Source organism: Panthera onca, chromosome B4, assembly GCF_046562875.1.
Source record: "Panthera onca isolate mPanOnc1 chromosome B4, mPanOnc1 haplotype 2, whole genome shotgun sequence".
In the NCBI taxonomy this organism is placed as follows: Eukaryota; Metazoa; Chordata; class Mammalia; order Carnivora; family Felidae; genus Panthera; species Panthera onca.
In genome coordinates, this window is record NC_138345.1 from 13001115 (window position 1) to 13025991 (window position 24877).

General features: G+C 43.0%; 1 protein-coding gene and 2 long non-coding RNA genes across 4 annotated transcripts in view; 2 read left to right on the forward strand and 1 right to left on the reverse strand.

Moving 5' to 3' along the window:
• FRMD4A (FERM domain containing 4A) overlaps nucleotides 1-24877 on the reverse strand; it is a 608405-nt gene that overhangs the window by 508380 nt on the left and 75148 nt on the right. The window lies entirely within an intron of this gene.
• LOC132695258 (uncharacterized) lies at nucleotides 9219-19235 on the forward strand. Its single transcript, XR_009617804.2, has 3 exons — nucleotides 9219-9426; nucleotides 15390-15544; nucleotides 18355-19235. It is a non-coding gene; the product is annotated as an uncharacterized LOC132695258 (long non-coding RNA).
• On the forward strand, nucleotides 23369-24751 carry LOC132695260 (uncharacterized). The gene is made up of 2 exons (XR_009617806.3): nucleotides 23369-23895; nucleotides 24541-24751. It is a non-coding gene; the product is annotated as an uncharacterized LOC132695260 (long non-coding RNA).

Sequence of the window (24877 nt, forward strand, 5' to 3'; positions counted from 1 at the left end):
TTTACATCATCTTTTTTGTTTTTTTTAATGTTTATGTTTGAGAGAGAGAGAGAGAGAACGAGAGAGGGCTTGAGAGAGGGGGAAGGGCTGAGAGGGAGACAGAGGATCTGAAATGTGCTCTGTGGTGACAGCGGACAGTCTGATGCAGGGCTCAGACTCACAAACTGTGAGATCATGACCTGAGCCGAAGGTGGACGCTTAACCGACTGAGCCACCCAGGTGCCCCATATCTTCTTTCACGATCAAATTTTGCAGCCTCCATGGTCCCACATTTGCTAACGGCCCTCACGGCTCCACGTTGGGTTTAATTTCTGTGTTTCACGCAGAGCCCATGGATTTTAGGGAATATTCAGCATCTTGCCAAACCAGCTCCAAGCTCAGGCTTAAAGCATTTACCTTCATCCACTGTCCTTTTGCAGCTCTGTTTTCTCTTTCTCCCTTCGCTACTGTAGAAACACACGCAGGAGTGGGAGGTGTATTCCCCTCGGCAGTCCGTCCACCTGAGGGCGTGCTCGCCGCAGTGCCATTTTCTGGGTCTACACGGCTTCCGTGGGAGGGATTTCTGGGCAGCAGAAGCTGTCTTTTGGCACCAACCCCATCTTCCCATACACGCCCATCTCTGCATTGCTAGGAAGTGCTTTACTTTACAGCTACTTCCTGTCCCACACCGTAACACGTCTTCCACACCAACGTCAACACCTGCACGTTTGTTTCTTCCGTGGGGTTTTGTTACTGAATGTTTCCTACGCCTGTAAACACGTGTGTGATGGGCTCAGCCACTGTGCCATAGGGAAGCTTCCTCCCAACCACTGTCTGGTCCGCCTGGGACTGCCGTGTTGTGGCAAAGATCACAGAAGTGAACGGGGAATCCCAGAGTGCGGCAGGATATATTCTGCCCTTGGGACCATGTGCTGGGTTTGCCATCTGGTAGGAAAAGAAATGATTCTGGGTGAATGTGCAAGCACTCTATAGCATGAGCACAGATTGTAGTCCTTGTTCCAAACTATAGTCACCCCTGTCTCTTCCGAGAATCAGGCTGCAAAGCTAACCTTTCACCCTTAAAGACACAACAGCTCAGGACAAAAGAGAGAGTATGTGAGTCTCACCCAGAATCCCGTAGAGCCTGAAAGGAGGTAAAACAGAAAGAAGGCCACCTAGTCTCGTGTGTGCCTATCTTCCACAAGGTCTCCCTGAATCTTTCTTTCATATTCTTTAGATTTTCTAAAAGGAAAGGTCTTCCTGCTCTACTTGCCTTCGATCTGATGGTAGAGGAGCAAAGGAGAACCCTTTTCCTTAGTCCCATTCCACTCTGAGCCTCCCCCCTCTGTTGAAAGATCTTCAGGAGAACATTTTTTTTCTCCTGGGCAGAACACCCATCGGTAAAATGTGGCCTCAGTTTCTCAGAAGCATCAGTGAGAGGTCATGGTTGTCACCCAAGGAAGCAATTCTGGGTGATTCTAGCCAAAAAAAAGCATTATTGGAAAGATATGGGGAGTGCGCTGAACTGAGAGGGGGGTGTGGAGGACCAGAGTCAGAGAACGCGCAAGAGCTACGGGTGTAGCAGAGGAGGCAGCCAAGGTCTCCCACAGTCGGTCAGTTAGGACAGCCGTCCCCATACCCCCGCATGCCTGATGCCGCCTCCGAAGCCCGAAGCACCCCCGACAACCTCTGACTGTCCCTGTGTTGGTGCCTTGACTCTGCAGATGCAAAGAAGCAGGCAGGGACAGCGGGTGGCCAGGTCTGGGTCACACGCCTGCCCCTAGCTGCCAAAGAGCAAGGAGAGGAAACATCGGTCCCTACTTTGCTTCCATCCTGGGCAGTGGGACCCTGTCTTACACACCAGGTGGGACATTCCACTAAATGGGCCAGGAGCTCAGATGATAGCCAACCAACCAAGAGACGAACAATCCAAGAGGCAGACATTCAGAACAGATGATGCTTAACAATTCGGAAAGTCTGCAGAAGAATAAGGGAGTAGCTAGTGGGGTCCGGGATAGACTTCTTCAGCTTCCTTCCCCACCCTGGGCCAGCCTGCTGTCGAAGAGACAGACAAGGCGAGAGCTCCAGAGTCCTGAGGGGTGGGAGAGTGAGTGGGGTTGGGGGCAGAGGGGAGAGACCTCTTACAAGGAGAGGCTGGAAAGCAGGGAGGAACCCTGAAGTCCACGGCTTAGGTCCTAGCCAGGGATGTACCTACCTAAGAATTGCTTAGAGGATGGTAATTATTTCCCGGGTTTCCTTCCAGTTAGGGTGACCAACAGTCCCAGTTTGTCCTGGACTGAAGGGGTTCCCTATAAGGTGGGAATTTCCAGGCAAATTGGGACGAGGGGGTCACCCGGCTGTCATGGATCTCTGAGGGAAATTCCAAGCGGAAGCAGAGCAAATAGGCAGTGGCAGCGGCTGGGATAGAGGCAGAGGACAGCCACCGGCCACCTCCTGCAGTGGCCACGGTATTCTGACAGAGGTGAAGTAGAAGCAATCCTTCAGAAGCTCCTCTTTCCAGGAGCAAACTCAGGAGAGGACTGAGGAAACACCATGCCTGCTGGGCCTGGGAGTGATCTTTGTAGCAAAGTGTCCCGCGGCAGCAGAATTACTGTGTCTGGTTCGTGGTGGGTGACTAACCTTTAGGTACTGAGGTTACTGTGCTTGGGAACACCTTGGCCTCTTCCCACACTGAAGAGGAACCCTGAGTTCTGAGGGGGGCTCTCCTGCTACGCAGAGTTGTTTCAGGGGGCAGACGCACCAGAAATACCTAGCTAACGCTGAATGCTGGAGTGCCTGGCTGAGCCTCCTTTCTTCACGAGCTACCTTCCCTAGATGACTGCCCCCAGGCTATGCTCTGGATGGCATGGATGTGCTGATGATCACCCAAATATTTTTATCCACTTCAGACCTTTCTCCTAAGCTGGGCTCATACATCTGACTACGTGCATAATTGCCACTTGGAAGTCTAACAGGCATCTTAAACCAACACAGAGCTCTTGATCGGATACCCTCCTTACTCTTCTAAACCTGCTTCTCTGTCTTAGTAAGGAAAATAAAGAAGGACCACAGGGAATTGCAAATCCCAAGTATTACTACAACGCTTCGTATCTGGAGCCTACCATGAGGTAGGATTGTTTGTTTTTAAACTCTATTTTATTGTTGGAACAACACTTACTATGAGATTTACCCACTAATCAAACTTTTTAATGTATGATACATAATTGCTGACAACAGGTACAATCCTGTACAGATTTCTAGAGCTTTTTTTATCTTGCTTGACTGAAACCATACTGGTTGATTGGCAACTCATTTCTCCATCCCCCCAGCAATGGGGAACACAATTCCACCACTGAGGCTATGGATTCGACTACGTTAGACACCTTATTTAAGTGGAATCATGCAGTATTTGTCTTTCTGTGACCGGCTTATTTCACTTAGCATGATATCCTCAAAGCTCATCCACGTTGTTGCATCTTGCAGAACTTCCTTCCTTTTTAAGGCTGAATAATACTCCACTGTGTGTGTGTGTGTGTGTGTGTGTGTGTGTGTGTGTGTATGTACACATGTACATATGTACACACACATACTACATTTTCTTCATCCAGTCTTCTGTCAGTGGACATTTGGATTGTTTCTACATCTCCTCCATTGTGAACAGTGTTGCAATGAGCATAGGAGTGGAGCCCTAACCCATTTAAAACTTGGAGCCTTCCCAGGCTTTAGCGATACCCACCGATCATAATGTGACATCAACTGCCTCAATGACTCACCTCACACCTTTCTTACTCCGTGTTACTTCACTGGGCGGCAAAGACCACGAGGTGTCCTTCCGTCATTAGGAGCAGTACATATCAAATGCACACAGTGAGAGGAGCTACGGTGAAAGTGACAAGAGACCATCCGTGTGTGTTAAATCACCGCAGAGCTTGGCTACTGTGCTATAACTGTGCTCAGTGTGGTTTGCCCTGAAGAGAATCCGTGAAAAGATTTAGATGCTAAGTAGAGAGTCATAATATTTCCAAATTTAAATTTTCAGATATTTTTAGAAGATGCATAGGACATAGCCACCAAAATTCCTCAAGATTCCATCATTCACTTTCATAATGCTAATTGTGCCTTTTGCACTAAATAAAGAAAAAATATTCTTTCCGCCTAGTGAATTAGAGGGAGCGGGAACTTACTTTTTAAAGTTTACTACTTAGCACATTGATAAATTGTTGATGGCATTTGTTTCGTATATTGACATGTTTTTGATAGGCAGTGTTTACACCGCACGTCAAACCTCCAGGAATGCACAATTTAGGGCTTCCTCAGCTTTTGGGAAAGGCTGGAGCTCCTCATCCTGAACTTAACTAGTTAAGAACTCTAATGCTCACACATAAATAAGTGACATGTTCCTCTACTAGAAAAATATTCCACCCAGTGGTTTTTGCTTTCTGGTAATTTGGTAACTGTAGTATTTAATTACTAACAAGGTTACGGTGACTCAGACCAGCTATTTTGGGTCTCCGAAACCTCAACTAGGGTGTGATGAAAAGAGCACGTCCACTCTCAAGCTAGTCGTGTATCCCCGGTTTTGAGCATGCTGCGTGCTGAGCACTGGGGCAGGTACCGAGATGCTGTGGTTGGAGACACTGTCGTCATGGCACTCTGTAGAGAACGCAGACAAACCACACGCAAGGAAGGGCTGTGACAGGTCAAGTGCAGGGCAGCACAAGGGCACAGAGGCACCCGTCTGAGTCTTAGGGGAGGAGAAGTCAGCGCAGGCTTCCTGGAGGAAGTGACCTTTAAGCCAAGACCTGAAGGAAAAGAGGAGTGTGCCAGGCAGAAGCGGGCTGGAGGCAGAGGGGGGATGGGATTGGTCAGGTGGAAGGAGCAGCAGCCTGAGGGGGTGGGAGTTACTTAGCGAGCAGGACTCTTGTACCTTTCTTCCCTGTTTCTCCCATCCATCCTCCCCACCTCCTAAAAATTAATAACTAACACTTGTTTCATTCCCTTTGGTTTTCTGTGCACGTTCCTACGTACGTATCCAGCTTTGCGCCTACAACAATCCCAGAGGGTATACACACCCATCTTTATGACCATAGCTCCTTTTTCACAAATGAGGACCCGAGGCCCGGAGAACATAAGAGGCTTGCTCACATCCACACAGCAGATGGGAAAAAGAGCCTGAACTCAAACCCAGAAGTTCTTTTTTTTTAAATGTTTTTAATGTTTATTTATTTTTGAGAGACAGAGTGAGCAGGGGAGGGGCAGAGAGAGAGGGAGACACAGAATCCGAAGCAGGCTCCAGGCTCTGAGCTGTCAGTGCAGAGCCCAGCGTGGGGCTTGAACTCACGAACCGTGAGATCATGACCTGAGCCGACGTCAGACGCCCAGCCGACTGAGCCACCCAGGTGCCCCTCAAACCTGGAAGTTCCAAGCCTACATCCCATGTACATCCCATATGAGTCATGATGGAGAGCCCAGCCAGGGGGAGGTGCCCAGATCTGGGGGCTCAGCCTTCCCTGATCCTCCGCTGGCCCTTGTTGGCCTTCCACACAGAGTTCAGTGGTGGGATTTCAGGGGTGGGGTAGGGTGGGTGGGTGAAGATCTTTTCCATTCTGCGTGAACCCAGGAAAAGGAATGGACTGTATGGAAGCCAAAAGGGCCCTGAGCAGTGTTCCAGGACATCCTGCATTTGGACAGGCCCGCAGTTAGGGGACAACAAATCCAAGAGGACCCAGGCCACTTGGTTCCACGGAAGACAAACCCATTTAACAACCACAGCAAAAACCAGTCTTCCTTTTGCCCAGTGGAATTTTGAATTCTAATAAGATTTTTTTCATTTTCCTCAAATTTACAAAATGAGCAGCTTTGAATGTTAAACTGGCACCTTCCTAAGGATATGACTTTTGTCCTTCCCGGTTACAAAAGCTCTATGGTGAGGGGCACCTGGGTGGCTCAGTCAGTTTAGTGTCCAACTTTGGCTCAGGTCATGATCTCATGGTCCATGGGTTCGAGTCCCACGTTGGGCTCTGTGCTGACAGCTCAGAGCCTGGAGCCTGCTTGGGATTCTGTGTCTCCCTCTCTCTCTGCCCTCCCCCCGCCCCCCCCCCCCCCCCGTTTACACTCTATCTCTCAAAAATATTTATTTTTAATGAATAAATTAAGTTAAAAACAATTTTTTAAAGCTTTCTGTTGATGTGAGAACTTCTTTTGTTATAGGACTACAAAGCTTTCTTAGCTTGGGTTTTCCCTGAATACAAGGTATGAGCAATTTATCTGAGAGGAAATCTTAAGAATTAGCAGTGAGAGGGCAGGCAAGTGAAACAGAAGGAAGGAAAGTAAAAAGCAAAAAACAAAACAAAAAAAAAAACCCAAACAACAACCAAAAAACAAAAGCAACAAAACAAACCAACAACAACAAAAAAACCCAATGTTTATGATTAAGCTGATTACCACTATGGAAAGAACAGCTCAGGCTCATGGGGGACCCTCTGAGGAGCCTAGTAGAGTGTCTCCCAAAACTGTCCTCTTAGAGACCAGAACCTGGGGCATCTATCCACTGACTCCCACCTCCATTCCTTGAGGGTGGCCTCCAAGGGTGTTACTTTTCCTACTTCAAGGTCAGGTCAAGGTCAGGAGGCTTCTGGGGGAAATCCTACAGGTTGAAACAGAGAGAAAACAAAGTTTTGTGCTTAAAGTGAGTTTATGGGCATATGTAGGCACTGTCCCCACAGCTGCACTGAAGGCCGATGAGACACAGGGATATGGGCACAAGCATTGCCCCAGTAAGTCAAGACTCTACTCTAGGATGTGGGATTTGAGGGCAGAAGTCACGCATGAGGCCCTGTGCCTTATAGTTTTTAGGCTGACCCATTTAATCAGGGACAAGTCACAGATTTTGAGGATCAATTTCTCTCTGGAGAGAAAGAGGAAGGAAAGAGTCCCAGCCCTCTGTGTGACAGAAGGCTGTTGCTGGGATCAAAAAGGATAACGTGTTGGGCAAATGCTATTCATTATGTTGACCACTGCCGGTCCCTTCTGGGAATCCATTATCTGCTCTGGGTCTGTGAGCATCGGACACCATGAGGCTCTGCTAAGGTTACTGGTGAGGGTCCCTCTGAGCTTCTCCCAGCAGTGGGGCAGATGTGGCCTTGGTTTCATCTGCTTTAGGAGCATTCATTCCATTCTCCGGCTGTGTCGTTCCAGCATCCTGGGGTAGGTCTGTGCCGTGGACACCTGCCTTTCAGCCGAGTGTCTTTAACGGGACAGGCGAGCAGGAATCACCACTCCCCGCATGCAAATAACACTCAATTCTTCCTTCTAGAGTTCTGCCTTAAGATCTTCTTTCCCAGGAATTTACAGCAGAAAATAAGGCTGTCATCTATTGCAAATTTGCCATGCATCAGGCATTGTACTGAAGGCCTTACCTACCTTGTGCCATCTAATCGTGTTTGTATATTGTATGCATGTAATACATAACTATTATCCTAAATTTATGGGAGAAAAGAGAGCTCATCTAAATTTAAACACTTGCCCAGGGTGCCTGGGTGGCTCAGTCGGTTAAGTGTCCGACTTGGGCTCAGGTCACGATCTTGCAATTTGTGAAGTCAAGCCCTGTGTCAGGCTCTGTGCTAACCACTCAGAGCCTGGAGCCCGCTTGGAATTCTGTGCCTCCCTCTCTCTCTGCCCCTACCCCACTCACACTCTGTATCTCTCTCTCTCTCTCAAAAATGAATAAGCTTCAAAAAAAATTTTTTACATACATACATACATACATACATACATACAACTTGCCCAAAGTGGTTCAACAACAAGAAGGAGCGACAGTAAATGAATTCAGGTCTGATCCCAGAGCCAGAGCCGGAGGCTTGGAACACTACGTGATAGTCTGTCCCAAAGTCAGATCATCCCCCACTTTATTTCTTCCATGGGGAAATAATAACATACTCTCACCCATCACTTTGCCAAAGGACCTTTTATATATCTATAGCTTTTCCCCTCTTCTCTTCTGAGCAAAATGTACTTTTTTTATTCACTGATTTATTTCTACTCTTCCCTCCTGGTGACCTATAAAAATGTCTTCAAAAATGCGATTCTAACACTGAGAACACAGGAAGGCAGGTACAACATTTCACCCTGAAGCTACTGTCATTTTAATTATCTGGCACATTCATAGAAAAATCTCCGGGAGATGCTTTTTTTTCTTTTCGTTGGTGGTAACATCGCTGGATCATTTAAGAGTTGAAGCCTCGAGAGCAGGGATGCTATTTGGTAGTGGAACACTACAGGCATTAATAAATGTATGCACCACCTTAATGTGCTATCATTAAACATGGCTTTTTAATTGGAAAAAAGGAAAAGCAAAAGTCTTGTTGAGAATTGCTCCTTTAAAGCTGATAAAAGTAGGGTGGGTGGGGTCAGGCAGGTTTCTATTGGTCTGCAGTGTAACTACTCCAACCACATGAATCCCAGCCCAAGCTGTGATTGCACAGACTGGCCACAGGGATAGAGAACAGAAAACAAAGATGATGTTCCAAGCAGTCGCTCAACTCAAAGAGTGGCGTGCTTTCCTGGGAACACCCGCTCGGGCTCTGATTGGGTCGAGCTCATCCGTTCCAGGAACAGTGGTGCCGTGCTAGAATGCATGTAATACCTTCACACGAGGAACTAGTCTGGAGTAGGGGACCTTTGCGCCTCAGAAAGTGAGTTACATCATGAGATATTTGACGATCTATAAATCAAATCATGTCATGATTTAGAGAAGGCTCCAAATATATCCTTACTTGGGCTGTCCACTGATAATATAGGGTAGGTGTTGATTTTTACCAGAGTTACAATCCTAATACGGACAGAGCAACAATATCGTCATGATTTCTTGCCCCCTCCCCCTCCCCATCCCTTCCAAGCCTCCCCCAGCAGAGGCAGGATGGTCACACAGTAAATCTAATACTGTCATACAACTGATGTCGTGTTGGCAGTCACAGTCAGAAACCACACAGGATGAGATACCAGTCGCACGACAACTATGTCTGATTTCTCAGACCTTTTCCAGATGCTTTCCGTTCCCAGCGTGTGTATGATATTTCTATCATGTGGCACAGTCAGTGTGTGTCAGGCCTTTCCCTAAACAAGACTGCTGGTGTATGATGATAAATAGTGCCATGATCAGCAGTGATTCCCTCCCCTCCACATGCTGGCAAAGGTCTCCTAGCAACTGTTGTTAGGGGCAACACCAGCGTGTTTAGTTTAATGCCGGGCAACAGGACAGCTTTGGTCTCCTGAGGGAGGTTCAAGTTTATGCCCTGGAGATTAGAACCCCATCATAAATCCATGCCAGTTATAACCCCCCTCGTGCTTGCATAAGACTTAACCATTATTACTAAATTTGCCGATTTAACAAGATCAAAATGGTCATTCTGAGCATATCACACCTTCCACACAGGCAATGGAAAAAAGGTTCGTATCTGATTCTTACAACCAGGTAACAGCTTGGCCTCATTCCCTTTCCTGCTTAATATTCACAATGTTGACTTCACAGTGGTGTCCAAACTGTGAAGCCTGGTATAAAAATAAAAGGTAAAAAAAGAAGAAAAAAGTCCTTTATTAAGCCCCCACTGGGATGCTTTTTTCTCTTAATGCATTTCAAAATGGAAAAAAAAAAAAAAAGGAACAACTCTGCATTCAGATGCATGTCTGTGTTTGTGGATTACACCACCCCCTACTGATTGATCCTCCTAATGGCTCAGCATTTTGCAAATGAAGAAGCAGTTACCCCAGTTTCATTGGCTATTAATTCAGTCTACATAGATTTCTGCTGGTTTAATTAGCACAGAATATCTCCCACCAAAAGATGTGCTTTCAAAGTATATGATAAAAGAGCCCTAAAAAAGAGCCTATATTAAAAGCAGCCTATAATAAAACGGCCAGATAATATAAACTTTAATTCCATGTCACCATATTTATAAAATAGGCAGTCAGTCCCCATTCAGAGAAAAAAGAATATATCAAACAAAACTCTCCTTTGACCTGAGCTCTTTGTACTGAACAACTCCATAGCGACTCAGTTGGAACTATCTGAACCTGTCATTCGAAAGAACTACTAGGCTTTTTGCTACTGTCAGCGGTTTTAGGATAACCTTTAGATTTAGGCGAGGCTGATTATTCAACGATAATTAAGATTCCTACTTAGCATAAGAGAGATTGCAATGATGAGTTTGTTTTTAAGTCTCGGTTTTTAAAAAGTCTTCCATTCCCAAGAGTGGAAATACAAAAAAAATGCAATGGTTTGAAGGACCCTATCAGTTCAGATACTTACATTCAGAGTTTATATGATTTACATTAAAATTACTTTATTCCTCAGCAGTGATCGTAATCGCCTTCTACAAAGTACTGGAGGGGATTTGTTTCTCCTTTCAAAAAAAAAAATCAATGGAGAATTAAACAGGGGTGGTATGAGAAACAGAAATTGCAAAAATAAAATAAAATCACAGAGCTACTGCCACTTGTAGGTGCCTCTCTGCCCGTTTCGATGGGAAGACGGCTTCCTGAGGACTCCGGGAGCACCCATGTAGGATTCTGGCTGACTTAGGAAGCAAGGCCATAGTTGGAAAGTCTTTGGCTCCCTAAGCTTGCTTCAACACCACACTGCTTGTCTTGGAATGCCAGTAAGCACACAGGTAGGAGGGGGCTGCCACATGCCAAGACAATGCTGGTGGAGAAGAGCCTGACTCTAGAAGGGACGATCAGAAAGAACCCTGGAGAACTTGTTGCTTTATCTGTTCTCTTACTCCTTAAGGCATCTGTACCTCTCCTTACAGGCTAAACACACAATCTTAGGAAATTAAAACCCCCTCAGGTTTGGGGACCTAAGAGATGTGGAGAAAACCGCCACCGTTTCAAAAGCGAAAGGGACAGATCATACTGAGAAAACGGGGGAGGAACTCCACTGGTGATATTTATTATCATTCGGAGTCATGGGGAGCAGACCGGGTGGAGGAGACCATCTGTAGATTTCACTATACTGCCCAAGCGTTTTTATTCCAGTATAACAGCATGTAGTCAGACACATCTAGTACACCTAAGAATCAGACACTAACCAAACAACAAATACATTCCCCAGATTAATTTTACTCCCACAAATCTCTAAGGGGCTGCATGTCTATATTAGCTTTGCAAATATTTATGACATGTCCTTGCTAAGGATGTTGGAGAAATTCAGTGATAGATAGCCCATAGGTACAGGTAGTATATTAACGGTAATAAAAAAATGACAAAAGTCCAGTAAAGATGTACAAAGGATAACTTGCATGTTCACGTGTCCTTTTTAAGGATTTACACCTAAGCCTCTAGCCCATGACCTCTGAACAAAATTACCAAGTAAAACAAAGATAAAGAGGCAATAAATGCCAAATTAAGTCGTGATAGACGGGATGCAAGAGGGGACCCTGTCCTTTGTACGATAATGTGAGAAAAGCAACTAATGTTCCCAAGCCCTTCATGGAGAGGCCAGCCAGGGAGCAAAGAGTAAAAGGGACATTGTCGGTGGGAAGGTGAAGTGGCACGCAATATTGCAAACAATACTTCACCTCCTCAAAAAATTAAAAATAGACCATAGGCTCCAGCAATTCTCCTTAAGGATATATACACCCAAAAGAATCGAAAGCAAGGACCCGATCAGGTATTTGTACACCTGGGCTTCAACTACTGAAGTTCCAAGCACAATTCTCTCTGGTTCACCATGCCAGCTCTCGGGGGAACTTGTCATAGGGGGTCCTGGTCCATAAGGGGCTTATGTCATCTCAATCTTTGTTGTTTTATTAGTACGAGAAAAGCCCCATCCCAGTCATGCCTTCCCAGGGTCACAGATTAGCAACTCTGACTGGAGGCAGAAGGAGGGCTTTACTTTCTTAGACTATCTTTGGGAGCCAACTTTCTGGCTCCTACGGGGACTGTGTCTTTTGCACCTTCTTTTGGGACACTCTTATGTCTGTGGCTAAGCTGTAAAAGGCTTATTGGACTGAGTTGCTATTGAGATTAATATGTTACTCATCAATGGCCAGATGATGGATCCTTTGAATTGGCTATACTTAAAAAAAATAACAGACAGTCCCATCCTGAACAATTGTCCTATTGGTACCTATGGAAACACCAAGTTAAAAAGTGGACACAAAGGAATATAATGGCTAGCCTTAGGGATAGCAAAATGAAAGGACGGAAATCAGACTTATAACAAAAAATTAAAATCCAAGATAAACTCCTCTTCTCAAAATCTGGCCCCATCTGCCTGTTTCAACTTCCCTTTCCCTGTGAGATTTACACAGAACACTCCAGCCTAATCTCCAGTGTCACAGTATACAGTGTGCTCATGTAAATGTTGTAAGTCGGGAATTGAATTTAGCAGAAACACCCCAGACAGGGGGTAGGGCTCATTTTGCTGTTCTGCGTAACTCTCCCAACTTTCCAGGGCTCACTAATCAGGCTCGGGCAGCTTCAGGCCTTCTTATACAATGTCCCTGGCAGATGTATCTTACTTAGATTCCCCACTGCAAAGAACTCAGGCCTCCTGGACAGCAGCACATCTTATAAATTATAAAGTCTTTTTACTTCCACTTTCAGAAGATCCTACCGAAGTTAGGAGCTAAAAGGATTAGTGGCCATTCACAACCCCACTCAGAGGGACCTAGATTGGCTATCAAGGGGTATTGTTCCCATCCATGAGTATATGGTAGTTATCGGGTAAGCCAGCCGGCCCCCTTGAAAAAACCCTATTTTCTCACAGAGAAAACAGAGGGCCATAATCTCTCCCAGGCCCTCATACAAATGACCAGGAAAGATCTCTAAGCTGGAGGCTCATGTTCAGGGGCAAACAGAAGCCATGGCAGAGGTTCCCCCCTAAGCTGAACTAGTCCAAGGTTGGAATGTACATTCAAACAGAAGACTTTTGGTAAACACTTTATACATACTTTAAAGACATACGCATTAGGGGTGCCTGGGTAGCTCAGTCGGTTAGGTGTCCGACTTCGGCCCAGGCCATGATCTCATGGTCTATGGGTTTGAGCCCCGTGTCGGGCTCTGCTTCAGATCCTCTGCCTCGCTCTCTCTGCCCCCTCCTCTGTCATGCTCTTGCTGTCTCTCTCAAAAATAAATAAACTTAAAAAAAAAAGACATAATGCATTAAATCCCACAGTTCTAGAACACACACACACACACACACACACACACACACACACACACATCTTTTAATTTCCATACTTGTTGGAAATCTTCCTGGGATACAGAAGCAAATTAAAGGAAATGTAGTTGGATGGGCCGGTCAGCCTTTGGATATCATTCGGGCTACAACTCAATTTTGTGTGGGGGGGAACTGGAAATAACCAATTTCTACAAAACCAGAAATGTGACTCTAGAGGCAATTCGATCTCGTCCATCCTTACCAGTCCCCTTAACTTCATGTATGCATCTAAACATGCTTGTTGATACTGGGATATTAAAAACAGAATTGTCCTGAAGCTAAGAAAAAAGCTAACATTTAAACCACTCTAGACCTCTGATAAAAGGAAAATAGTCCCTTTATAAAAACATCTTGGAGAAAACTTGGATACTTTCTCTGTGCCTTTTTAATGTAGATTTTCAAACTCCCCTTTTCTAGGACCAAGGAGCCATTCTTTGAAATACAAACTTTGGAGGGGCACCCGGGTGGCTCAGTTGGTTAAGCATCTGACTTCGGCTCAGGTCATGATTTCATGGTTCACGTGTTTGAACCCTGCATTGAGCTCTGTGCTGACAGCTCAGAGCCTGGAGCCTGCTTTGGACTCTGTGTCTCCCTCTCTTTCTCTGCCCCTCCCCCACCTGTATTCTGTCTCTTTCTCTCCCAAAAATAAGTAGAACATTAAAAAACAAATATTGAAATGCAAACTTTGGAGACATTATTTCCTTCAGGGGGAAAAGCAAGGAGGGAGGGTAGTATTTGGAAATGGGGCTTCAGCCATCTCAACCGGTAAACTTAACTTATTCCAACTGCCACGATAAAATTTGGATATGACTATTCTCTTGTAAACTGGTGAGTTTTGTGTTGTTGCGTCTGACTCATGGCTAAAATGTTAAGGCAGTGGCTATGGGGGTCTCGGTTTGCTAAAATTAATTTGTAAAAGGGCTCTATTTAATTGGCTTAAAAACAAATAAGTACTTATATAAGAATTGGATATTCCAAAATTTCCAGAAATATAAACCCAAATGTTTTTCAAATCCACACAATCTGGGATAATCTTTGGTACATAAAAGCTGGTGGAAGTTTGTTAGTTTAATTAAAATAGGTATGCCTTCAGCGTTATCAACACTGATTATAATTCAGATACATAAGCACCTGGGTTTGCTAATAAACTTCATGTTATCTCTCTTATGGATCCGTCAGCAAAATGGGATGATGGCTGACTTTGTCTCGTGTCTCATGAAGTTTCATGGGTAATCGAAATATAACTGTTCCAAGCACATGATTTAGATGTAAGTGGGACAAGAATTTTTAGGTAAACTTTTTTAGCAAATTATGTTTTTATGAAATGTGTACTTAAAATAGTTTCTCAAATCTTTTTGGTAACTTGAAACCTTAAAGTTTCGCTAAGTTAAATAAAGTGATAGAAAATTTGATGAAGGAGGTGGAATATGTGTGATATTCCTTGGACACTCCTGGCCACCCAAGAACAAAGGAAAGGGGTTTAAGTGCTTGCCACGGTAATATGGGAAACTAAGGCAAATGAAACATTAAATTCCCTTACTGCCTACAGCCCACGGGCAAATCCTTGAGACCGGCAGAGTGACCTCCCTCTAGGAGCTCAGCGGCCTGGATGATGACACTTGTCTAGGGGCAAAAGGGAATCTTGGCTTAACATTATCCTCACCCCCCAGGATCCTGTAAGTCTACTTTAACATATAAAAATTCCTTTGGAGACTTCCTTTATCTCAACTCCCCCAAGATATATGCTGGCAATCATGCCCCAAGCTTATGGGCCCCTGATGTACATGTGAAGGGTCTCATGACTGAGGTTTTACTAAACAGTAATAAGTGACATTTTCCTAACAGCAGCTAGCCCCTCAAGGTCCTGGAAACCTTGCTTCCAAAATTTCTTAGAAATTTACTCTATCCCTAACCCCCTCCCAACCTGAAGATATATGAACAGTTACCCGTCATGACCCCAGTGAAGCTCTTTCTGCCCATGGGGGTCCTGTCCCAGTGCTTTAATAAAAACACCTTTTTGCACCAAAGACATCTTCAAGACTTCTTTCTTGGCTGTCAGCTCCGAATCCCCTCACCATCACCCCCAAACCCCATCAAAATTCATTGAATATCTAGATCATTTCCAAATAAGACACTGAAACATTAATTACTGAACATAGCCTTATGGATTTGGGCCTTCTTATTGCAGAAAACTAAAGATAAATTTGGGTCTATTCGTAAGCATGTCTTGCATGCATAAGCATCCATTAAAGGATGGAGCTATGAAGAAACGTGTTTCCAGAAATTATGAGATATATTCATAAACCTTCAATCTACAGAATGCTGGTGTAACAGTTCTAAGGGGTAAGTATTCCAATTAATATATGTGATTAGAGCTACCAAAAATAGTAAGGGAAAGAATTGTGTATGTAAAGGGGATAGAAGTATGTTTCTAGACAAAGAAAAGATATGAAATAAGGAAATGTATTTTTGTTAAGAGAAAAGAAAGCACATGTGTCCTAAAGTAAAATTTGTTATTTCAAAATGGGAAAGGTAGAAATAAAGCAAAAAATCAAATAAGTTGGGAAAAAAAAGCATCTTACCCTGTGTGGTCAAGTTGGCTAAAACTGAGTGTATTACAAGGGTTATAAAATTAGGCTTTAGGGCGCCTGGGTGGCGCAGTCGGTTAAGCGTCCGACTTCAGCCAGGTCACGATCTCGCGGTCCGTGAGTTCGAGCCCCGCGGCGGGCTCTGGGCTGATGGCTCGGAGCCTGGAGCCTGTTTCCGGTTCTGTGTTTCCCTCTCTCTCTGCCCCTCCCCCGTTCATGCTCTGTCTCTCTCTGTCCCAAAAATAAATTAAAAACGTTGAAAAAAAAATTAAAAAAAAAAAAAATTAGGCTTTAAAATCAGTAGCGTACTTACATAAAACTATAATAATTTTCTTTCACCTGCAAAAAGAACAAAGTTTCCTTGTACCACTGGTCTGCCCTTGATAATAATATATTATAAAATATTTTTCTTTACTTCTTAAGTAATCTGTCTAGAAAACAAAACTTTTGTGTTTTACCAAAGTAATTTCCTGGGCTTCATGTTGACATCATCTGATCTTTGATTATTTAAAAGAACTGAGTCTTCTCAATATTAAAAGGGCTAGATTTTACTTATGACTATGTAACCTTTTGTATTTGCCTTTGAAATATTTTATTGCCACTTTGATTAAATAGATAACTGAGGATTGTCTCATAATCATCTGTGATCCTTATTTAGCCAAGTATCCAAGCCTTTTGACATTCGACAAACATCCCCAAATCAAATTCTAAATGAAGTCTGTTTGACCTGGAACTAACTTTGAGATTTGCCAGATGGGTCCCTAGAACACTGCAAAATATTTGTTCTTTCTCCTTCTAACAACACAATAATTGGACTTATTTGATATGTTAAATCATGTGGCAAGCAATGTCAAATAAATGATGATAAACATTCTTAGGTTATATTGTATGGGTAAGCGTTATTAATAAAAGTGTTCCAGAAATTGTATAAAGTGCCTAGAAACCTGATATGTCCTGGAATGTTATCCCCTGTAATTCTAGTTACTATCTTGAAATGTTGTACATTACAGAAATAACCAAATTTCCTTGTCAGCCATATTATAATGAATTCTCATCAGATCTTTAATCATGGCCATTGTTAAGTCTTTTAGCATTTAGTTATTGCTTTACTCTGATGTTTTTGCAAAAGTGTTTGATCTTTAGTGAGACTCAAAGAAAGAATTCCAAGTACAGGTTTCTGATCACTTTAAGATCATACCATTGCACTCTGTAAAAACTTATGAAGCTCCAATGAAAAAACTGGATTCATAAAGCTGTTAACGAAAGATCAACAAGAATTAATTAAATGGGACCACATGAACTATGATGATTATAGTTTTTATGACTTTTTGTTTAAAACGTTGCTGGTTCTTTAATGTTTTGTGTTTCCAGATGTAAAGAACACTTTTCTCTTTTTTTCTGAAGCTAATTATGACTTACAGCCATTTGTTAAAGTGTACTTATGTGAACAAAGATGAAATAATTTTTCTCCCTACCTGATCCCTACAGAATTTGGAAACTCTTAGTGAGTGTGTAATCTTAGTTCAATATATTTATTTGCATAAGTTCAGGAAGAATCTGTTCTCCTTGTAACAAGACACAACTGGAAAGATTGGTTACACTGCCACTGATATAATATGACTGGTATGTTATATCTGACAGTAATGTACATAAAATCAGATATGCCAGACAACTTTAAGGAACTAAGATGGACTTTTTACAGCCAATAAAGCCTCTTAGAAAAAATAAATCCTAGTACTTGCTTATAGGATTCCTATCAGCCTAACCAGGTGAATAAGGTGAGTAAGAATGGTGACTTCCTGGCAGGTGCAAGAACCTCAGAATATTGTGGGTCTCGGAAAAAAGAGGAATTCACCAAAATCTATAGGTGTTGCAGGGAAAGTCTGCAACTTTCCCTGGCTTGGCTTCCTAGACTTGAGAGACTTTTTAAGTTCATTTGTTAATTTTGAGGGGAGGGGGCAGAGAGAGAGAGAGAGAGAGAGAGAGAGAGAGAGAGAGAGAACCACTCTCCATGCTGCCAGCACAGAGCTCAATGCGGGACTTCATCTCACAAACCGTGAGATCACGACCTGAGCAGAAATCAAGAGTCAGACGTTTAACCAACTAAGCCACCCAGGCGCCCCTCAAGAGACTTTTAAAAGTTCAATTTGTGATTCCTTCTGAAAAGTTCCAGCAAAGCAGATTTAAAAGAGCCTATATGATCAATCACTATTCTTGCTGCAATCACTATTCTATTATTCTAGAAATAATCCGGCCAAACTTACAGAAACTAGGCTTACTTTGTAAACATATTAGTTTTAATTCTGCTGTCTCTGGTAGGAATGAGGGCGAATATAGAGAGAAAAAAATGTTTCAACAGCAACTACAATACCCACGTATGGATATTAGATTCAAGTTCTCTTAATTGTGTTTGAGGTTTTACTGTTTACCTATAGACTGGACTGGATCCTCAATTCTTTTGGTTTCCTCATCTAGCTACAAATCTCCAAACTAACATTTCCAATTTGATTAGGAATCCTTTGACTTGGAATCACTGACAACTAAAACTACCTTTTTTTCCTGAAGCCCTGTAAACTGAAGCTAGATGACGTGATACAAACCTCAAAGAAAATCTGAAGCCACAATCGCTCACTTGAGCCAATCTTCTGCACACCTGCTCCTGGATGGGCTACTCATGAACTTTACTGGTGTACCCAAAAATATCACCAGAGACGTTCAAACTGCAAACCAGGAAAATCCGTCAGATTGCCACTGCCTGACCCCACGCCATCTAAAGATGCCTCGAGCCTGACATCTAGAAATCTCGACCGGCAGCTCCTGGGACTCAAAACTTTGTTTTTCTTTTGTTCCTATAGAAACGTCTCTTATTAATTACTTGGTCGCTTGCACAATATAGGCCTAACTTTGGGAGTCCTGCTGCATCACCGCTTCTTGAAATGAGACACTGCTTCCTGAAATGGGACTGCAGGGGAGAAGAATTTGTCGCCCTAGAAATGTGCGTCTTCGGCATGAGGATTACTGTGAGCTGAAGGCGATCAAACCCCAGCAGATTCAGGAAAGGCTCTTTTCCTACCCCTCACATGTCTAAATTTACATTAGAAAGGTGTCCTGTACCGGGAAGAAAGTTATTAGCAGAGATAGCTTTACCTAAGAACCGTGTCTGCATATCCTCTGGCTTCCTGTGAATGGCCTTCCTCCTCTTTATATCCCCAGACCCCCTATCTGTTTCCTTGGCTCAGAGTGTTATATGAGCCTCAATCACCTATCTGCCCTTTGGCTCTCGTATTTTTACTGGGCTCCCATAGGTATAAAAACGTATTTTTCTACTGTTAATCTGTCTTATGTCAATTTGATTATTAGACTAGCCAAAGAACCTAGAATGGAAGAAGGGAAAAATTCTCCTTCCCTACAAGATGGATGGTGGTGATGGTTGCACAGCAGTGTGAATGTAATTAATGTGACTGAACTAATTACTTAAAAATGGTTATGATGGTAAATTTCATGTTTTGAGCACTTTACCACAGTTTTTTCTTTTTTAATGGGGGAAAGGGAAAAGTTGGTACTGAGACTGCAATCTAAGTATAATCAGGTCAGTGACGAAAGTAGCATCAAACATCAATCTCAAGTAAAATCTCAAATAAAAAAATGACCATCTCTGAACTTCACCTCCATTCCCGCGACACACAAACACTGACAAAATTCCACGCACGCATAAAGTGAGAAGTATGGGCAGACATACTATATGAGGTGTAAATATTTGCAGTCATAAACCGTTAAAAGGGAAAGTAAACTGTTACTGTGGTTTATTTAGCCTAGGCTATTTTTGCTATAAAAACAAATAAACAACCTGATGCTGAACTGAGCACCTTACATATATAATCTCTAATCCTACAATGACCCTGCAAGGAGATATTATGCCTCCATTTTTCAGGTGAAGCAGTTAAGGCTAAAACACCACAGACTTATGATTCTCTTTCACTGTAATATAATGTTCCTTTAATATTCATGCCTCATTTGACCAATAAGAACCATTATGAGTCATTTTCTGGAACCCCTCAGTGGCTCTAATGTTCTTTCTCCTTAAGATTAAAGAAACAAGAGGGGCGCCTGGGTGGCTCAGTCGGTTGAGCGTCCGACTTCGGCTCAGGTCACGATCTCGCAGTCTGTGAGTTCGAGCCCCACGTCAGGCTCTGGGCTGATGGCTCAGAGCCTGGAGCCTGCTTCCGATTCTGTGTCTCCCTTTCTCTCTGCCCCTCCCCCATTCATGCTCTGTCTCTCTCTGTCCCAAAAATAAATAAACGTTTAAAAAAAAAAAAAAGATTAAAGAAACAAGGGACGCCTGAGTGGCTCAGTAGGTGCTGACAGCTCAGAGCCTGGAGCCTCCTTCGGATTCTGTGCCTCCCTCTCTGTCTGTCTCTCTCCCGCTCACACTCTGTCTCTGTCTCTGTCTCTCTCTCTCTCTCAGGAAAAAAAAAAAAGATTAAAGAAACGATTTCTCTGCCTCACTTTATTAACATCTAAATACATACTATCTTTCCAGAAGAACAGTCTTTGGTACGCAGAGACCTTCCTAGCTCTTATACCGTTTTACAGGATCTTGCACAAAAGATTTAGCATCATAGCACCCAAGGTGTAACATGAGGACGACGATAACCCCTGTGCTCATTCTCATGACAAGTTTGTCAAAGACGATGCACAAGAGCTTAGGTTGTGTCCTGAGGAGGAAGTTAAGTCATGAGCCTTTCTTAGGCTCATAGGGTCAGGAGTAGTGGTGCTGGAGGAGGGTGGGGGGCTGAGGTATGGAGGCTGATCAGCCCAGGGACAACACCTTAGGCACTGGAGTCAGAAAGCTCTCTTGGGTCCCCATACGAAACATCATTTTCATGAGTTTAAAAAAAAAATTACTTTTGGAAACAGGCAACAGTACATGGTGAAACCTTACCCTAAACCAAATGATAAAAGTAAGTCAAGTTTGCTTCCTGGTCTCCCCTCCCCCACCCCCTCTGTGGGTGCTCGTGCAGAGTTGGCATCTGCTATCTGACCCCCCCCCATAACGTGAGCTGGTGTTAAATGAGCATGCGCTATGGGCCAGGCAGAGGGCCGAGCACCTCATCAAGGTCACGTTTGTATTCTCACCCAACGTTACGAGTTAGATAACCAATTAAGACTGCCCAGATGTAAGGAGACCCATCTTACCCAACGAAAAGACCCTCTGAATACCACTTGTTATCCAGTTAACTACATAAACTCTTAGGACAGGAGCTAAAATAAATATGACTTATAAAATTTAATTTATTAATTCAGTCGCGCATACCTATTTAAAATCACATCCTATTTGAATTATACATTACTGTAGAAATATTGCTTTTTTCTGGTCTTACGAATCATTACATAATTTATTCACCAACGTGTTCTTTTTCTCTACAGCCACATTTGGAGTCCTTCAGTTCATCTTGCTCCCGACTGGTCACGTTCATTTCCATCTCAGTTGTATGAGATGTAGCACACTGTCACTGGAAATTTTATCCCAAGCCACAAATACCCATTAATATAACATTAGGACAGTTGTTCCAGTTATTCAAACCTTAGGTGTCTATTCACGAGCTCTGCAATGTAGTCATTCACCTCTGTGCCTTTTACAGGAATCCTCAGAAGGTTTGCTTACAATGGATCCAATATTTGCATTCAGGAGGTCATTTTCCCAGAAATGATTGCTAAATCTGTGTTCGATTCACTTGCCTTCTTTCTGGTTCTTGATTCTGTCGTGAAGCTTCTGTAAGCATCCTAAACCAGCACTGATTGAACTCATGTCAGGCCAATGTATTTTCTTTAGACAACACCGTGCTTTTTTCAGTTAAAGTAAACAAGACAGTATCCCAAAATGTGAGACACTCTGTAAGGATTACAATATGTGGATATGCTTTCTTTTCTTTTTCTTTTTTTAATGTTTATTTATTTTTGAGAGAGAGCGGGACAGAGCGTGAACAGGGGAAGGGCAGAGAGAGGGAGGGAGACACAGAATCTGAAGCAGGCTCTAGGCTCTGAGCTGTCAGCACAGAGCCCGATGCGGAACTCAAACTCATAAACTGGGAGACCATAACCTGAGCTGAATTCGGACGCCCAACAGACTGAGACACCCAGGCACCCCAGATATGCTTTATTTTCTAAGGGGTGATTTTCATAAAAGCCCCTGTACCTTTGGTCCATTTTATATAACATCATTAATCCCATTTTACAGATCATGAAACAGGTTCGGAAGTGAAAGTAACTTTGCTAAGATCAAAGACTTAGTGTGTGAATAACATGTAGCTGGGACTGCAGGCTAGGGGGCCATCTGTTGAACCACCGACTACACTGCCCATGGTCTCCCCAGTATGGCCCCTGACCTCCTGTCCACTTTCTGCAGCTAATTCCCCTTCCAGAAATTCCCAGCGGCTTTCAGAATCCATGCCAATTCTCACTTCTTCCTCTGACCCCATCACTTCACTTACAGGAAATAATCAGAAAGATTCACAATGATTCAGCCTAAGGAAATTGTGATAGCATTACTTTTAAGGGAAAAAAACTTGGAAACACACTGAACATCCACAATGAGCAATGTGTCTAACTAGATGCTCACAGGGAAATGCTAAGCAGCCTTGTTTACTGTTCATGAAATAGTGGAAAAAATAAGAAGTTGTATAATAGGATTCTAGTTTCATCTTTTTAAACAGTATATATACATCAAAGAGGACTGAAAGGAAGAACAACAGGTTAACTTGGTTAATTAGTGGGTGACGGAATCAAATGAGATGGCGATTTTATTTCTTTTTTTTTCATGGCTATTTTATTTCCATTTTTCTGTTTTATACCCTCTCCTCCAAAACATTATGCCTCCTCCAAAAGAAGAAGTCCAACAGTGAGAATTAGGCAGCAAAGAGAGAGGAAATGTGTCCACATGGAATGACAAGAGAAAAACCCGGGTGAAAATGGTGTCTTAGTTCATAAACTGTTGCCTACACCACTTTCACAAAGGTGTTGCCCTGCCAAAGGATTTTCCAATTAAGGGGGAAAGATTAAGGTTGTAATCCTGGGAAGTTATCAAGTCCAAAATCTGTTTGGTCTCTCTATTACAACTGCACAGGTATAAAAGCCTGTCTTACAGAATCAACTAAGTGTACAAATGACTTGGCCATATGCCAGACCCTCGGCCGTGGCCAAAAATCAAGCGAGCTCTCCTAGAGAATTAGCCAGTGCTCTTTTAACTCAGCCCCTGGCTCAGGCATGTACTAGGTGGGAAGTAACAGATTTAGCAAAAATGGCACATTCTCTAGCCTTGGGGAGTCCACTAATCCAGCAAAAGACATGTTGATGAAGACATGGACACAGTGAGCAGAACAGGAATGAGCACTCTTTGGGGAAGGCCCAAAAGTCACAGCCGGTCACTTGCTGGTATCTGGGAGTAATGTCCAGTACCTGGAGAGCTAATGGAGTAATGACTGAAAAAGGTAATAGAGGTCCAATTTGTATTCATTGCCAGGTAGAAACAAGACTGCCTTTTAGAAAGTTACCATTCTACACCCCTGCCACATGATTTCTGGCCATGTTTAAAAACTGGCCTCTTTCAAGAGATCATAATGCCCAACGAGAACAAACAACAACAACAAAAACAACATGTACACAATTCATATGTAAACTCTGTGGTGGGCAGCATCTAAGATGGCCCTGAATGATTCTCAGCTCTTGGTATTTACTCCCTAGGATAATTCCCTCTCTGTAAGAGTGGGGTGGACTTACTGATTTATTTCTAATACATAGGATCCAGAGGAAGTGATGGCACATCACAACTGAGATTCAATTCTAAGATTGTGGCTTCTATCTTAAGGATCTTCTCTCTCTCTTTCTCTCTCTCTCTCTCTCTCTCTCTCTCTTTCCTTACTCTGGGGAAATCCAACTGTCATGTCACAAGGAAAATCTGTTGAGGCCATGTGGTGAGGGATCCAGGCCTGCCAAAACCAAGTGAGGGAGCTTGAAAGCAAACATCCCCCCAGTCGAGCTTTCAGATGAGAGCACAGCCCCAGTCAACAGCTACAGTCTCTTGAGAGATCCTGAACCACAGGCATCCAGGTGAGCTTCTCCCAGACCTTCTAACCAACAGATACTGAGAGATATTAAGTGTCTGGTGTTTTAAGCCATTCAATTCTGGGGTAATGTGTTACATGGATTAGTTATCTACATAACTAATACAGACTCCAAATAGAACTTCCAAAAAGAGCTTCCAGGTGGTATTAATGAGCTTTGAAATATGATTCACTGAGTTCTTATGTGGACTCTGGATCCATATTCCTGGGAGTTCATACCCCAGTTCCACCATTTACTGGCATGTAACTATAGGCAGATTATTTAACCTCACTGTCCCTCAATTTCCTGGTGAAATGGGAATAATAATACCACCTAGTTCATAGGATAAAGATCAAGTGACTGTGTGTGTGTGTGGGGGGGGGCACTTACAATGGTGACTGGCAAAGAGTAAGTGATATATACATGCTTATTATTATGACTATTAAAACATATAATAAAAAAATGAGACATCAGTATCATACCCTGTAATTTTTAATTTTTATTTCTTTTATATTTTATTTTGACAAAACTTCAGATTTACACAAAAGCGTCAAGAATAGGAAAAAAGAATGATCAGAAACTCTTCTAGATTCCTCAGATGTTAGCATTTTGTTCTATTTGCTTTAGCCTTCTCTTTCATATTTTTTTCAGACTGACTTAAAGAAAAATGCATCCCTAAATACTCCAGTGTGTCTTCAAGAAACAAGGAATTTTCTTACATAACCACAGGAAACCATCAAAATGGAGCAATGAACATTGAAGCGACATTATCATCTACTCCACAGATCTTGACGTTTCCCTTTTGTCTATTGTTCCAATAACGTCCTTTATACCAAAAGAAGATCCCAGATCATGTGCTGAATTCAGTTGTCATGTCTCTTTAGTCTCTATAATCTATAACAGTTTCTGACTCTTTTTTTTTGTTGTTGTATTTTATGACACTGATATTTTTGAAGAATAAAGGCTAGTTATTTTAGAGAATATTCCT